Genomic DNA, 16,880 nt, shown 5'->3' on the forward strand with positions numbered 1-16,880 from the left:
AGAGTACTATTGATAGAAAAATGTAAGAATAGTAACACAGGTAGATCAATATACCTAAAGTAGAACCTGTTATAATGGCACAGAAGCACAGAAGCAGTTAGACATGGGCCATGCATGAGGTTTCAGGGTCTGGTCCAGCATTTACAGCTTTTAAGGAGGTCCTGGTGGTTAAGGAAGCGGTGTAAAACTTCTTAGCTAGGAGACCATACTCCTCATGCAACACCTCCAATTTTTTTTATTCCAGCCATACTCAGATGGCACAAACATCAGTTTCATAAACTACTATTGATAGAAAAATATAAGAATAGTAGCACATGTAGGCAACTGAAAGTAAATGCAGGCCTGCCTATCTGGGAGCATTACTTACATGGGAAACTTATCAGATGGAGACCCAACTTTGAGTCTCCACATTTCAAAATAATTGTCACATGTCACGCAGCACTAAAGTGGCATCAATTTCCACAGAGCAGAAACAGTATAATAGGCCTTGGACACACCTTCTACTACATGCCACTCACCAGATGGAGACCCAACTTGGAGTTTCCACATTTCAAAAATAATTGTCACACAGCACTAAAGTGGCATCAATTTCCACAGAGTAGAAACAGTATAATAGGTATCTGACACACCTTCTACTACAGGCAAACAACCAGATGGAGACCCAACTTGGAGTCTTCACATTTCAAAAAAATGTTTGAAACATCAGCAGCAGTAGCAACATCAGGCACAGAAGACACCACAAAGATGGCATAGAATGCAATAATGCAAGATCAATGCATCACACTAAAAATGACACCATCACCTAGTGTGCCCAATCTGCGATTGGGGTGCAAAAGTCATTGGAGATTCTTGACTTGTTCATTTTGGTGAAAGTTAGGTGGTCTACACTTTGAGGGGACAGCCAGATTATCCATCCAGACACCACCAGCAGAGCTGAAGACACATTCTAAGAAAACGCTGGCTGCCAAGCATGACAAAAACTGCCGAGGCATGACAGGCGAGCTCAGGTCACTCTTCCATTTTTGAAGATCAAAATGTAAAAGGGTCCAACCCACTGATGGCATTGATATTGAGCTCCAGATACTCCTGCACCATCCTCTCCAGTCATTCACAACGTGTCAGAAGTGTACTCTTTTCTGCTGGTGCATGGACTGGTCTAATAATGTGTTAAATGGCTCACAAAAATTGCTTATGTCACTTACATTGCTGCTGCTAATGCTTTGGCGGTGATGCCTTGATGTTACTGGAATTGGATGTCTACAACTGGGATGCACATTGTGTGCCTCACTGCTGTCTTGGAGAAAACCACTCTCAAGATTGTCTACAAGCGTATTTCCATACTCCAACATGCATGCATCCCTTTCCAGGGGGAAGAAGCTGGCTAAATTTACTCACAGTGTGACAACCCAGTAGTCTGCTCTCTTTCTAACCCTAAGAATACGGGCACCGTGTTGAAGATAGTGCAGCAAGAAGGCACTTATGTGTCGGGCACTTCCTTGAGGTCCAAGTCCATGCTGTGTTGGTGGTGGGGTAACATTTAAGGTTGCTTCCTCCATCCCCTCCCGCCAACCACAGACAACTGAGAGCATATCATTATCCTCTTCATCTCCTGACTGTTGCCTGTCCATCACCTCATCCTCCTCAATTTGTTCCTCAGCTGCTGCAGAGGTACTTCACCTGGGCACACTCCGCAAGTGTGATTTGCAACATGTCTAGACTGCGTTGGTCCAGGCTATGAAAAAGAACATACTGCACCAGGGCTCCTTGATGCTGCCACAGCCCCTGCAAAATGTGCACAGTGGAATTCCACCATGTCAGAACACCACTAATCAAACAGTTAACCAATAGGTCAAAAGACCTCTGTAGCGCTGCAAGTCAATGACCTGCGGGGTGTGATCATCAAAAGTGAGCACCCAGTGACCATGCTTTCTGCCCCATTGCATCCAGGCCAGGAAAGTGGTGGAGAAATTACTGTACTACCATGTCGAGGATGTGAGCCATTCAAGGCACATGTGCGAGGTTACCACGGTGTAGGGCTGCCACCAGGTTTGCACTCTTAGTGCACATGGCGTTCCCTGGTTCCAGTTTTAGTGGAGACAGCCAATGCTCTAACTCGGCCTGGATACCTGTCCACAACTCTTGAGCTGTGTGACTGTGATCTCCAAGGCATATTAATTTAAACACTGCCTGATTGCGGTGAGTGAGGGATGGCTGCTGTGCTGAGAGATGGCTGAGTACGGAGAACAAACTGCTGGACTGTGAGTGATGTGCATGCGGAGATGTTATGGTGGATTGAGAAAGATTGTGTTGTGCTAGGTGACACAAAAGCAGCAGTCATGTCTACTTCCGTAACAGCTGACCAGCTCTCACTCACCCCGACTGTGGTGGGTAAACAATTGTACTTTCTGCGGCAGGAGACATGTGTGAGAAGACTTAGAATAAGCAGATGGGGTTAATGGGACAGCTGGTGGTTGGCAAGGCCTGCTAGTCCACGTTTTAGTGCAGTGAGTTAGTACACTAGCGATCGGTGCTGGCCACAGCCAGAGTTGGGGCTGAGGATGCAGTTCTTGTCATAGTTGCATTACTTTGCTTCTGTGTGGGAAGCTGCAATGTAACCTCCTCATGTTCTGCCTCTTCCACCTCCTCTGCTGAGCTACTCAGCTGCGTACCTCTGGGTTCACACCAAATGGAATCTACAACCTCATTGTCATCCTCTCTGTTCTCACACTCATCACCCTGAGAGTCACACTCCTCTTCTTCTGGCCTTGACACCACAGTACAGTCCACGTGCGCCTCTGGTATCTGAGTTTCATCAGGATCACCTCCATCCTTGGTGGGTAACGTCTCGTGATGAGGATCTGGATTCTGCTTAGATGCTGCTTTGTCTAATCCCAGATCCAACATGAAAATATTTTGGACATCAGTGCAGATGTTTTCCTTCTCTAGATTTTGTGATTCTTCAGAGTAGATTTCTGATGTGCATGGAATACAATGTGTGAACATCTCTTCAGAATTGCCAATTTGAGGATACCCACAGTCAGTTGTGCGTTTGGAAAAGTTTTGACACCGGGTGAAACAAGAGTGATTGCGGTGCCACCTCTGCAGATTATACTGTGTGTGATGTTAAGGTGGAGGAAGAGGAGGAGAGGCCACTTGATGCAACACTTGTCATCCACTGGAGCACATGCTTTTTCTGAGCCTCATCTACAAGGCGTACCACTGAGTGTTTGCCAAAGAAAGGGAATCGAGTAAACCAGCCAGTAACAGATGTTGTCAGTGGTCTTTGAATAGGACGAGACCGCGTTTGTTCGGTTAAGCTTTCACTCACATTAACAACCTACCCACTTACACATCGATAACCATGTTGTAAGTAGCCTTCCCCTCTTGAACCCTTGTGTTTCACAACCTTAGGCCCACAGCTGTCAATCACCTGTCACTAAATGAACAATCGTTATTTATTTTCTTAGATAGTGTGCCTGAATAACACTATTTTGCCTATCAATTTTTAAGTAGAAATCTGGCCTTTTGATTTGTCACTGAAACACAGTTTTAGCAGAAATGATTTGGAGTAGCTAATTGGATCTCATGGCTGCACCTATATAATAGAGACAAGAAGAAAAAATTCCAGCTTCTGGCAACAATCCATAAAAATCCTTTATTAACCCCTTCTGGACATAGTACTGCTCTGTTAGAGGTGCATTCCCACAAACAGCATTACTAGAACGGCACACCGATCGCGCGACCTCACGCTGAGCGTCACGACGATCGGGTGTGGTTGCCAGCTGATGTGACAACTGACATCCCACAGCAATTGCAAGCATCTAACCCCTCTGATGCCGCTGTAAGTAGTGACAGCAACATAGAGGAGCATCCTGCAAGGAGGGGGCTCTCTGCACACTTCCATCAGGACAATGCGATGCAGTTTCATTGTCCTGATGGTCTCTATGGAGGCCCCATCGCAAAAATGGCCGTGGGGTCCTTGCGGGTTCCCTGCCTCTCAGATCCTGATCTGATACTCTGCAGTGCAGAATGTCAGATCAGCAATCTGATATAGTAATGTCCCATCCTGGGACAATGTAAAAAAGTTTAAAAAAAATTACAAATTGTAAAAATATTTTTTTTTAAATCCGTAAATAAAGAAAAAAAATAAGTAAATATGTTCCAAATAAATACATAGTAACATAGTAACATAGTTTTTAAGGTTGAAGGAAGACTTTAAGTCCATCTAGTTCAACCCATAGCCTAACCTAACATGCCCTAACATGTTGATCCAGAGGAAGGCAAAAAAAAACCCATGAGGCAAAGAGTAAGCTCCACATTGGGGAAAAAAGTTCCTTCCCGACTCCACATATGGCAATCAGACTAGTTCCCTGGATCAACCCCCTAACAAGGAATCTAGTATATATACCCCGTAACATTATACTTTTCGAAAAAGGCATCCAGTCCCCTCTTAAATTTAAGTAATGAATCACTCATTATAACATCATACGGCAGAGAGTTCCATAGTCTCACTGCTCTTACAGTAAAGAACCCGCATCTGTTATTATGCCTAAACCTTCTTTCCTCCAGACTTAGAGGATGCCCCCTTGTCCCTGTCTCAGGTCTATGATTAAAAAGATCATCAGAAAGGTCTTTGTACTGTCCCCACATATATTTATGCATTAACATAAGATCACCCCTTAGCCTTCGTTTTTCCAAACTAAATAGCCCCAAGTGTAATAACCTATCTTGGTATTGCAGACCCCCCAGTTCTCTAATAACCTTGGTCGCTCTTCTCTGCACCCGCTCCAGTTCAGCTATGTCTTTCTTATACACCGGAGACCAGAACTGTACACAGTATTCTAACTGTGGTTGAACTAGTGACTTGTATAGAGGTAAAATTATGTTCTCCTCATGAGCATCTATGCCTCTTTTAATGCATCCCATTATTTTATTTGCCTTTGTAGCAGCTGCCTGACACCGGCCACTAAATGTGAGTTTGTCATCCACCCATACTCCCAGGTCTTTTTCAATGACTGTTTTGCCCAGAGTTTTAGAATTAAGCACATAGTTATACATCTTATTACTTCTACCCAAGTGCATGACCTTACATTTATCCCCATTAAAGCTCATTTGCCATTTATCAGCCCAAGCTTCTAGTTTACATAAATCATCCTGTATAAAATTGTCCTGCTCTGTATTGATTACCCTGCAGAGTTTAGTGTCATCTGCAAATATTGAAATTCTACTCTGTATGCCCCCTACAAGATTATTAATAAATATGTTAAAAAGAGGAGGACCCAATACTGACCCATGTGGCACCCCACTGCTAACCGCGACCCAGTCCGAGTGTGCTCCATTAATAACCACCCTTTGTTTCCTATCCCTGAGCCAGCTCTTAACCCACTTACACATATTTTCCCCTGTCCCCATTATTCTCATTTTATGTATCAACCTTTTGTGTGGCACCGTATCAAAAGCTTTTGAAAAGTCCATATAAACTACATCCACTGGGTTCCCTTGGTCTAGTCCGTAACTTACATCTTCATAGAAATTGATGAGATTATTCTGACAGGAATGGTCCCTAGTAAACCCATGTTGGTATTTGGTCATGAGGTTATTCCTTTTCAGATACTCCAGTATAGCATCCCTTAGAATGCCCTCCAGGATTTTACCCACAGTAGAGGTTAAGCTTACTGGCCTATAATTTCAAAGTTCAGTTTTTGTCCCCTTTTTGAATATTGGCACCACATTTGCTATACGCCAGTCCTATGGTACAGACCCTGTTATTATGGACTCTTTAAAGATTAAAAATAATGGTCTATCAATGACTGTACTTAATTCCTGCAGTACTCGGGGGTGTATCCCATCCAGGCCCGGAGATTTGTCAATTTTAGTGATTTTTAGACGCGGATGTACTTCCTGCTGGGTTAAGGAGGTGACACTTAATGGGGAATTTTTGTTATCACTGATCATATTGTCTGCCATGGAATTTTATTGTGTAAATACTGATGAAAATAAGTCATTTAGCATATTGGCTTTTTCCTCATCCTCATCCACCTCATCCACCATTTCACCCAGACTATTTTTAAGAGGGCCGATATTATCATTTTTTAGTTTCTTACTATTTATGTAGTTAAAGAATATTTTGGGATTATTTTTACTCTCTCTGGCAATGAGTCTCTATGTCTCAATCTTTGCTGCCTTGATTTGCTTTTTACAGAATTTATTTAATTTTTTGTATTTATTTAATGCCTCCTCACTACCTATTTCCTTTAATTGTCTAAATGCTTTCTTTTTGTCACTTATTGCGCCCCTTACAGCTCTATTTAGCCTTATTGGTTTCCTCCTATTTCTAGCATGTTTATTCCCATACGTATATAATGTGCACAGGTCCTATCCAGGATGCTAATAAACGTCTCCCATTTTCTTTGTGTATTTTTATGTCTCAGGATATCGTCCCAGTTAATGGCACCAAGATCCTCTCTCATCCATTGGAAATTTGCCCTCCTGAAGTTTAGTGTCCTTGTAACCCCTCTATTACACATCTTATTAAAGGATACATGAAAACTAGTGTTGAGCGATACCGTCCGATACTTGAAAGTATCGGTATCGGATAGTATCGGCCGATACCCGAAAAGTATCGGATATCGCCGATACCGATATCCGATACCAATACAAGTCAATGGGACATCAAGTATCGGAAGGTATCCTGATGGTTCCCAGGGTCTGAAGGAGAGGAAACTCTCCTTCAGGCCCTGGGATCCATATTAATGTGTAAAATAAAGAATTAAAATAAAAAATATTGATATATTCACCTCTCCGGCGGCCCCTGGACATCACTGCGGGTAACCGGCAGGCTTCTTTGTTTAAAATGAGCGCGTTTAGGACCTGAGGAATGACGTCGCGGCTTCTGATTGGTCGCGTGCCGCCCATGTGACCGCCACGCGACCAATCAGAAACCGCGACGTCATTCCTCAGGTCCTAAATTCCTAGAATGAGGAGTTTAGTGCCTGAGAATGACGTCGCGGCTTCTGATTGGTCGCGTGGCGGTCACATGGGCGGTACGCGACCAATCAGAAGCCGCGACGTCATTCCTCAGCTCCTAAACGCGCTCATTCTAGGAATTTAGGACCTGAGGAATGACGTCGCGGCTTCTGATTGGTCGCGTGGCGGTCACATGGGCGGCACGCAACCAATCAGAAGCCGCGATGTCATTCCTCAGGTCCTAAACGCACTCATTTTAAACAAAGAAGCCTGCCGGTTACCCGCGGTGATGTCCAGGGGCCGCCGGAGAGGTGAATATATCAATATTTTTTATTTTAATTCTTTATTTTACACCTCACTATGGATCCGATACCGATACCCGATACGACAAAAGTATCGGATCTCGGTATCGGAATTCCGATACCGCAAGTATCGGCCGATACCCGATACTTGCGGTATCGGAATGCTCAACACTAATGAAAACTTATTATTTTGTGATCACTATTCCCCAAGTGACCCCCCAACCCTTATATTTGATATGCGGTCTGGCCTGTTGGTTAATATTAGGTCTAGCAGTGCCCCCCTTCTTGTTGGGTCCTGAACCAATTGTGAAAGGTAATTCTCTCTCATAGTTGTCAAAAACCAATTACCTTTGCTGGAACTGCAGATTTCCGTTCCCCAATCTATTTCAGGGTTGAAGTCCCCCATAATAATGACTTCTCCTTGAGTCACAGCTTCATCTATTTGCTTTATGAGGATATTCTCCGTTGCTTCCATTATTTTTGGAGACTTATAACAAACCCCTATCAGTAATTTATTATTATTTCCCACTCCCCTTATCTCCACCCACAGGGACTCTACATTTTCATTAGATTCACCTATATTGTCACGCAGGATGGGTTTTAAGGAGGATTTTACATATAGACACACACCTCCCCCTCGCTTATCCGTTCGGTCATTTCTGAACAGACTATAACCCTGCAAGTTAACAGCGCAGCCATGTCTCAGATATCCCCACTATGTCATAATTATGCTCCAACACCATTAATTCTAATTCGTCCATTTTGTTGGCAAGGCTTCTGGCATTAGTATACATACATTTTATGTATCTCTCTGCACCTCTATTCTTTCTTAAATTATTAATTGATCTAACCCCACCCCCTTGCCACCGCCACCCCCAACTTCCTTATTTGTGCCCAGGTCTCTATCTGCACTATCTTCCCCTCCTATAAATTGAATACCCTCCCCCCCATTCCCTAGTTTAAACACTCCTCCAACCTTCTAGCCATTTTCTCCCCCAGCACAGCTGCACCTTCCCCATTGAGGTGCAGCCCTTCCCTAGCGTAGAACCTGTAGCCAACTGAGAAGTTGGTCCAGTTCTGCAGGAACCCAAACCCCCTCCTTCCTACACCAATTCTTGAGCCACTTATTAACCTCCCTAATCTCCCGTTGCCTCTCTGGCGTGGCACGTGGTACAGGCAGTATTTTGGAAAAAACATGTTGGAGGTCCTTGCTTTCAGCTTGCAGCCTAATTCCCTGAAATCGTTTTTAAAGACCTTCCTCCTACCTCTAACTTTGTCATTTGTGCCAATGTGCACCATGACTGCTGGGTCCTCACCAGCCCCTCCCAGTAATCTGTCCACCTGATCAGCGATGTGTCGGACTCGAGCGCCAGGTAGGCAGCACACCGTTCGACGATCCCTGTCTTCGTGACAGATTGCCCTATCTGTTCCCCTAATAACTGAGTCCCCCACTACCAGCACCTGTCTGGCCTGCGCTGCTCTCCTATTTCCCTCCTTACTGGAGCAGTCATTCTTCCGGCTTTCAGAGGACATGCCTTGCTGCAGCAGTGTTACCCCTGTACTGGCACCCCCCTCATCTGCCAACCTAGCAAACTTATTGGGGTGTGCTAGATTAGGACTAGCCTCCCTGGCACTCTTCCCTCTACCCGGGCTTCTAACTGTCACCCAGCTTGCTGCTTCACTGTCCTGCAGCTCCATCCTACCATCCCCCGACTCATCTATCCCATTGAGCGTCTGCTCAGTGAGCAGAAGACTCCTTTCCATATTGTCAATGGATCTCAGTGTTGCCAGCTGCACATTTAGATTCAGAATCTGGGGTTCAAAATGCACAACGTGCTCACATCTCGCACAGTCAGCATTCAGGAGGCCCTATTTGCTAATCAAAATCGTTAGAGCTAATATTGTGGTTCCCTCAAGAGGGCTAATAATGTTGTGCAGGCCAGAGTCCACATTTCCTACTAAAAATCGTTTGGACTAATACTTTGTTGCAGTCACAACTCAGGAGGCCCCATTTTGTAATCCAAATCTTTGGGCCTAACAGTGTTGTGCAGGCCGGAGTCCACATTTCCTACTCAAAATCATTTGCATCAATACTGTGTTGCAGTCATGACTCAGGAGCCCCCATATGCTAATCAAAATCATTATGGCTAATAGTGTTGTGCAGGCCGGAGCCCACATTTCCTATTCAAAATCATTTGGGCTAATTCTGTGTTGCAGTCACTACTCAGTAGGTCCCATTAGTTAATCATAATCATTAAGTTTAATATTAGGGTTCAGCCAGGAGGCTCCATTTGCTAATTCAAATCGTTAGGGCTAATAGTGTTGTGCAGTCAAAACTCAGAAGGTTTAATTTGCTACTCAAAATCGATAGGTCTAATATTGTCCTTCCCCCAAGAGGCCCCATTTGCTAATCAAAATTGTTAGGGCTAATAGTGTTGTGCAGGCTGGAGTCCACATTAACTACTTAAAATCATTTGGGCTAATACTGTGTTGCAGTCACAATTTAGGAGGCCCAATTTGCTAATCATAATCGTTAGGGCTAATAGTGTTGTGCAGGCCAGAGTACACATTTCCTACTCAAAATCATTAACGCTAATACTATTCTGCAGCTAGGATTCAGGAGTCCACATTTGCTAATCAAAATTGATAGGCCTAATAGTGTTGCGCAGGCTGGAGTCCACATTTAATACTCAAAACCATTTGGGCTAATACTGTGTTGCAGTCATGACACAGGAGGCCCCATTTGCTAATCAATATCATTAGGCCTAATATTAAGCTTCAGCCAGGAGGCCCCATTTGCTAATCAAAATTGTTAGGGCTAATACAGTTGTACAGTCAGGACTCAGGAGGCCCCATTTGCTACTCAAAATTGTTAGGCCTAATAATGGTGTTCAGCCAGGCCACATTTGCTAATCAAAATCGTTAGGGCTAATAGTGTTGTGCAGGCCGGAGTCCCAATTTCCTACTCAAAATTGTTTGGGCTAATAATGTGTTGTAGTCGCGATGCAGGGTGCTCTATTTGCTAATCAAAATCCTTAGGCCCAATATCGGGTTTCACCCAGGAGGCCCCATTTGCTAATCAAAATCGTTAGGGCTAATAGTGTTGTGCAGGCCGGAGTCCACATTTCCTACTCAATATCATTTATGCTAATATTGTGTTGCAGACACAACTCAGGAGACCCCATTTGCTAATCCAAATTGTTAGGCCTATTATTAGGCTTCAGCCAGGGTTGCCTGTAGAGGAAGGTGGGTCAAAGGGCCATTACACTATTTCTACTCTGTGGAAACTGGTGTCACTTCAGTAATGTGTGATGATAATTTTTAGAAATGTTTACACTCTAAGTAGGGTCTCCATCTGATGGGTTGCTGTTATGATCAGGTGGCCTTGGAGCAGCATGAAATGACCTTCACTGGAGCAGTGGTAACTTTACTGACCGCAAACCCTGATCCTATCACCGCAACTAGAAGTAGCCGTGGGGTGTGCCTAACCAGACCTAGACACCTCGACACAGCCGGAGAACTAAATATCCCTAAAGATGGAAATAGGAAAACTCTCTTGCCTCAGAGTAGACCCACAAAGGATAGGTAGCCCCCCACAAATAATGACTGTGAGTAGGAGAGGAAAAGAAACACGCAGACAGAAAACAGGGATAAGCAAAGGAGGCCACTTCTACCTAGATAGGAAAGGATAGTACAGGATACTATGTGGTCAGCATAAAACACTACAAAATATCCACAGCAGAAAAATACAAAAACTCCACCACCTAACTAAAGATGTGGAGAGTATATCTGCGACTCCAGCGAGTACAACTAGACTGAGAAAAACATCAGGCAGTCTAGCAGGAACAAAATAGAAACAAGATCAGCACAGAAAATAAACACACAGCAGTGTGTCTAAAAAAATGAAGCAAACACTTATCTTTGCTGAATTGGCAGCAAGCAGGAGAGGCCAAGCAAAGGACAAACACTTCCAAATGAACATTGACTACTGGCAAGGACTAATGAGTCCTGCACAGCTAAATACCCCAGTCAGAAATGCAATTAGCAGAAACACCTGTCCAAGACTACTGCTCAGGAATAACTGCATTTCCATCAACAACCACCGAGGGAGCCCAAGAGCAGAATTCACAACAGTACCCCCCCTTGAGGAGGGGTCACCGAACCCTCACCAGAGCCCCCAGGCCGGTCAGGACGAGCAAGATGAAAGGTACAAACCAAATCAGCGGCATGGACATCAGAGGCCGAAACCCAAGAATTATCCTTCTGGCCATAACCCTTCCATTTGACAAGGTACTGAAGCTTCCGCCTCGAAAAACGAGAATCCAAAATCTTCTCAACCACACATTCCAACTCCCCATCGACCAACACAGGGGCCAGGGGCCGGAGGATCAACAGAGGGAACAACGGGCTCCACATATTTCCGCAACAAAGATCTATGGAAGACATTATGGATAGCAAAAGAGGCCGGAAGCACCAGACGAAAAGACACCGGATTAATAATCTCAAAAATCCTATAAGGACCAATAAATCGAGGCTTAAACTTAGGGGAAGAAACCTTCATAGGAACATGACGAGAAGATAACCAAACCAGATCACCAACCCGAAGCCGGGAACCAACACACCGACGACTGTTAGCAAAACGCTGAGCCTCCTCCTGAGACAGCACCAAATTGTCCACCACACAAGCCCAAATCTGCTGCAACCTGTCGACCACAGAATCCACACCAGGAAGGTCAGAAGGCTCAACCTGCCCAGAAGAAAAACGAGGATGAAAACCAAAATTACAAAAAAAGGCGAAACCAAAGTAGCCGAACTAGCCCTATTATTAAGGGCAAACTCGGCCAATGGCAAAAAAGCCACCCAATCATCCTGATCAGCAGACACAAAGCATCTTAAATAGGTCTCCAAGGTCTGATAAGTTCGCTCAGTCTGGCCATTTGTCTGAGGATGAAATGCAGAGGAAAAAGACAAATTAATGCCCAGCCTAGCACAAAAGGCCCGCCAAAACCTAGAAACAAACTGGGAACCTCTGTCGGACACAATATTCTCCGGAATACCATGCAAACGTACCACATGCTGAAAAAACAACGGAACCAAATCAGAAGAAGAAGGCAATTTAGGCAAAGGCACCAAATGAACCATCTTAGAAAATCGGTCACAGACAACCCAGATAACCGACATACTTTGGGAAACAGGAAGATCGGAAATAAAATCCATAGAAATATGCGTCCAAGGTCTCTCAGGGACCGGCAATGGCAAAAGCAACCCACTAGCGCGGGAACAGCAAGGCTTAGCCCGCGCACAAATCCCACAGGACTGCACAAAAGAACGCACATCCCGTGACAAAGAAGGCCACCAAAAGGACCTACTAACCAAATCTCTGGTACCAAAAATCCCAGGATGGCCAGCCAACACAGAACAATGAACCTCAGAAATCACTCTACTAGCCCATCTATCAGGAACAAACAGTTTCCCCACAGGACAACGGTCAGGCTTATCAGCCTGAAATTCCTGAAGAACCCGTCGCAAATCAAGGGAGATGGCAGAAAGAATCACCCCTTCCTTCGGCTCAAGAACCCCAGGGGAATCAGGAAAAAATTTCCTAGAGAGGGCATCAGCCTTAACATTCTTAGTACCAGGAATGTACGAGACCACAAAATCAAAACGGGAGAAAAACAGGGACCATCGAGCCTGTCTAAGATTCAACCGTTTGGCAGACTCGAGGTAAATCAGATTCTTATGATCGGTCAAGACCACAATACGGTGCTTAGCTCCCTCAAGCCAATGTCGCCACTCCTCAAACGCCCACTTCATAGCCAACAACTCCCGATTGCCGACATCATAATTGCGTTCAGCAGGCAAAAACTTACGGGAAAAGAAGGCACACGGTTTCATTAAGGAACCAACAGGATCCCTCTGAGACAAAACAGCCCCTGCCCCAATCTCAGAAGCGTCAACCTCAACCTGAAACGGAAGAGAAACATCCGGTTGACGCAACACAGGAGCAGAAGTAAAACGATGCTTAAGTTCCTGAAAGGCAGAGACAGCCGCAGGGGACCAATTCGCCACATCAGTGCCCTTCTTCGTCAAATCAGTCAAGGGTTTAACCACGCTGGAAAAATTAGCAATGAAACGGCGATAAAAATGAGCAATACCCAAAAATTTCTGAAGGCTCTTCACGGATGTGGGCTGAATCCAATCATGAATGGCCTGAACCTTAACCGGATCCATCTCTACAGACGAGGGAGAAAAAATAAAGCCCAAAAAGGAAACCTTCTGCACCCCAAAAAGACACTTAGACCCTTTCACAAACATGGCATTGTCACGAAGGATCTGAAATACCATCCTGACCTGCTGCACATGAGACTCCCAATCATCGGAAAAAATCAAAATATCGTCCAAATATACAATCAGGAATTTATCAAGATAATCCCGGAAGATATCATACATGAAGGACTGAAAAACAGATGGAGCATTAGAGAGTCCGAATGGCATCACAAGGTATTCAAAATGGCCCTCGGGCGTGTTAAACGCAGTTTTCAATTCATCACCCTGCTTAATACGAACAAGATTATAAGCCCCCCGATGGTCAATCTCAGTAAATCAACTAGCTCCCTTAATCCTAGCAAACAAATCGGAAAGCAAAGGCAAAGGATATTGAAACTTGACCGTGATATTATTCAAGAGGCGATAATCAATACAGGGTCTTAAGGAACCATCTTTTTTAGCAACAAAAAAGAACCCCGCTCCCAACGGTGAAGAAGATGGCTGAATATGCCCCTTCTCCAAAGACTCCTTAATATAGCTCCGCATGGCGGCATGTTCAGGCACAGACAGGTTGAAAAGTCGGCCCTTAGGAAACTTACAGCCTGGAATCAAGTCAATAGCACAATCACAGTCCCTGTGTGGTGGAAGGAAACTGAACTTGGGCTCATCGAATACATCCTGAAAATCAGACAAAAACTCCGGAACTTCAGAAGAGGGAGAAGGAGCGATAGACATCAGAGGAACATCATTATGAACCCCCTGACAACCCCAACTAGTCACAGACATGGGCTTCCAATCCAAAACAGGATTATGTACCTGCAACCATGGAAAACCCAGCACGATAGCATCATGCAAATTATGCAACACCAGAAATCGACAATCTTCCTGATGGGCTGGCGCCACGCGCATGGTCACCTGTGTCCAAAACTGGGGCTTATTTTTAGCCAAGGGTGTAGCATCAATGCCCCTTAAAGGAATAGGGTTCTGCAAAGGCTGCAAGGGAAAACCACAACGCCTGACAAACTCGAAGTCCATTAAGTTCAAGGCGGCGCCTGAATCCACAAACGCCATGACAGAAAATGATGACAATGAACAGATCAAGGACACAGATAACAGAAATTTAGGTTGTACACTACTGATGATAAATGAACTGGCGATCCTCTTGGTCCACTTAAGGCAGACAGAAATTACATGGGAAGCGTCGCCACAATAATAACACAACCTATTCTGACGTCTGAAACCTTGTCGTTCCGTTCTAGACAGAATCCTATCACACTGCATTGGCTCAGGAATTTGCTCTGAGGATAACACCATAGCGCGCACAGTTCTGCGCTCCCACAAGCGCCGATCAATCTGAATGGCCAGAGACATAGAATCACTCAGATTGGAGGGTGTGGGAAACCCCACCATAACATCTTTAACGGATTCAGAAAGACCCTTTCTGAAAATTGCCGCCAAAGCATCATTATTCCAATAGTCAATACAGACCATTTTATGAATTTCTGACAATACAATTCTGCCGCCCCTTGACCCTGAGACAGGGCCAACAAGGTCTTCTCAGCTTGATCCACCGAATTAGGTTCATCATACAGTAATCCTAACGCCTGAAAGAAGGAGTCTACATTAAGCAAAGCAGGATCCCCAGATTCCAGGGAAAATGCCCAATCCTGTGGATCACCATGCAGCAGGGAAATGATGATTTTAACTTGTTGAATGGAATCACCGGAGGATCGAGGTTTCAATGCAAAAAACAGTTTACAGTTGTTTTTAAAACTCAAAAATTTGGACCTGTCACCAAAAAACAAATCAGGAGTAGGTATCTTCGGTTCTAACTCAGGCTGAACAATGTAATCAGAAATACCCTGTACTCTAGCAGCAAGCTGGTCTAAACGAGAAACGAATTCCTGAACATTCATGCTAGCACAAGGCTCTTCAGCCACCCAGAGATAAAGAGGGAGGAGAAGACAAAACAGACTGGAGAAAAAAAAATGGCTCAAGATGTTTCCTCCCTTCTTCTGAGATGCAATTAACTCATTGTAGGCCAGTAGTACTGTTATGATCAGGTGGCCTTGGAGCAGCATGAAATGACCTTTGCTGGAACAGTGGTAACTTTACTGACCGCAAACCCTGATCCTATCACCGCAACTAGAAGTAGCCGTGGGGTGTGCCTAACCAGACCTAGACACCTCGACACAGCCGGAGAACTAAATATCCCTAAAGATGGAAATAGGAAAACTCTCTTGCCTCAGAGTAGACCCACAAAGGATAGGTAGCCCCCCATAAATAATGACTGTGAGTAGGAGAGGAAAAGACACACGCAGACAGAAAACAGGGATAAGCAAAGGAGGCCACTTCTACCTAGATAGGAAAGGATAGTACAGGATACTATGCGGTCAGCATAAAACACTACAAAATATCCACAGCAGAAAAATACAAAAACTCCACCACCTAACTAAAGATGTGGAGAGTATATCTGCGACTCCAGCGAGTACAACTAGACTGAGAAAAACATCAGGCACAGTCTAGCAGGAACAAAATAGAAACAAGATCAGCACAGAAAATAAACACACAGCAGTGTGTCTAAAAAAATGAAGCAAACACTTATCTTTGCTGAATTGGCAGCAAGCAGGAGAGGCCAGGCAGAGGACCAACACTTCCAAAGGAACATTGACTACTGGCAAGGACTAATGAGTCCTGCTGTTGTGAATTCTGTTGTCAAGCTCCCTCCTGTGGTCATGAATGGTACTTCGGCTGGTTCTGTCCATGGGCTTCCTCTGGTGGTGGTGAGTGGGGCTGCGGCTTCTGAGGTTCCTTCCACAGGTGACGAGGTTAATTCGTTAGCTGGCTGCTCTATTTAACTCCACCTAGATCTTTGCTCCATGCCACCTGTCAATGTTCCAGTATTGGTCTAGTTCACTCCTGGATCATTCTTGTGACCTGTCTTCCCAGCAGAAGCTAAGTTCCTGCTTGTTTTTCTCTGGTTTGCTATTTTTCTGTCCAGCTTGCTATTTTGATTGTTGTCTTGCTTGCTGGAAGCTCTGGGACGCAGAGGGAGCGCCTCCGCACCGTGAGTCGGTGCGGAGGGTCTTTTTGCGCCCTCTGCGTGGTCTTTCTGTAGTTTTTTGTGCTGACCGCAAAGCTACCTTTCCTATCCTCTGTCTGTTCAGTAAGTCGGGCCTCACTTTGCTAAATCTATTTCATCTCTGTGTTTGTAATTTTCATCTTTACTCACAGTCATTATATGTGGGGGGGCTGCCTTTTCCTTTGGGGAATTTCTCTGAGGCAAGGTAGGCTTTATTTTTCTATCTTTAGGGCTAGCTAGTTCCTTAGGCTGTGTCGAGTTGC

The sequence above is a fragment of the Ranitomeya imitator genome, chromosome 1 (assembly GCF_032444005.1).
Source record: "Ranitomeya imitator isolate aRanImi1 chromosome 1, aRanImi1.pri, whole genome shotgun sequence".
Taxonomy (NCBI): domain Eukaryota; kingdom Metazoa; phylum Chordata; class Amphibia; order Anura; family Dendrobatidae; genus Ranitomeya; species Ranitomeya imitator.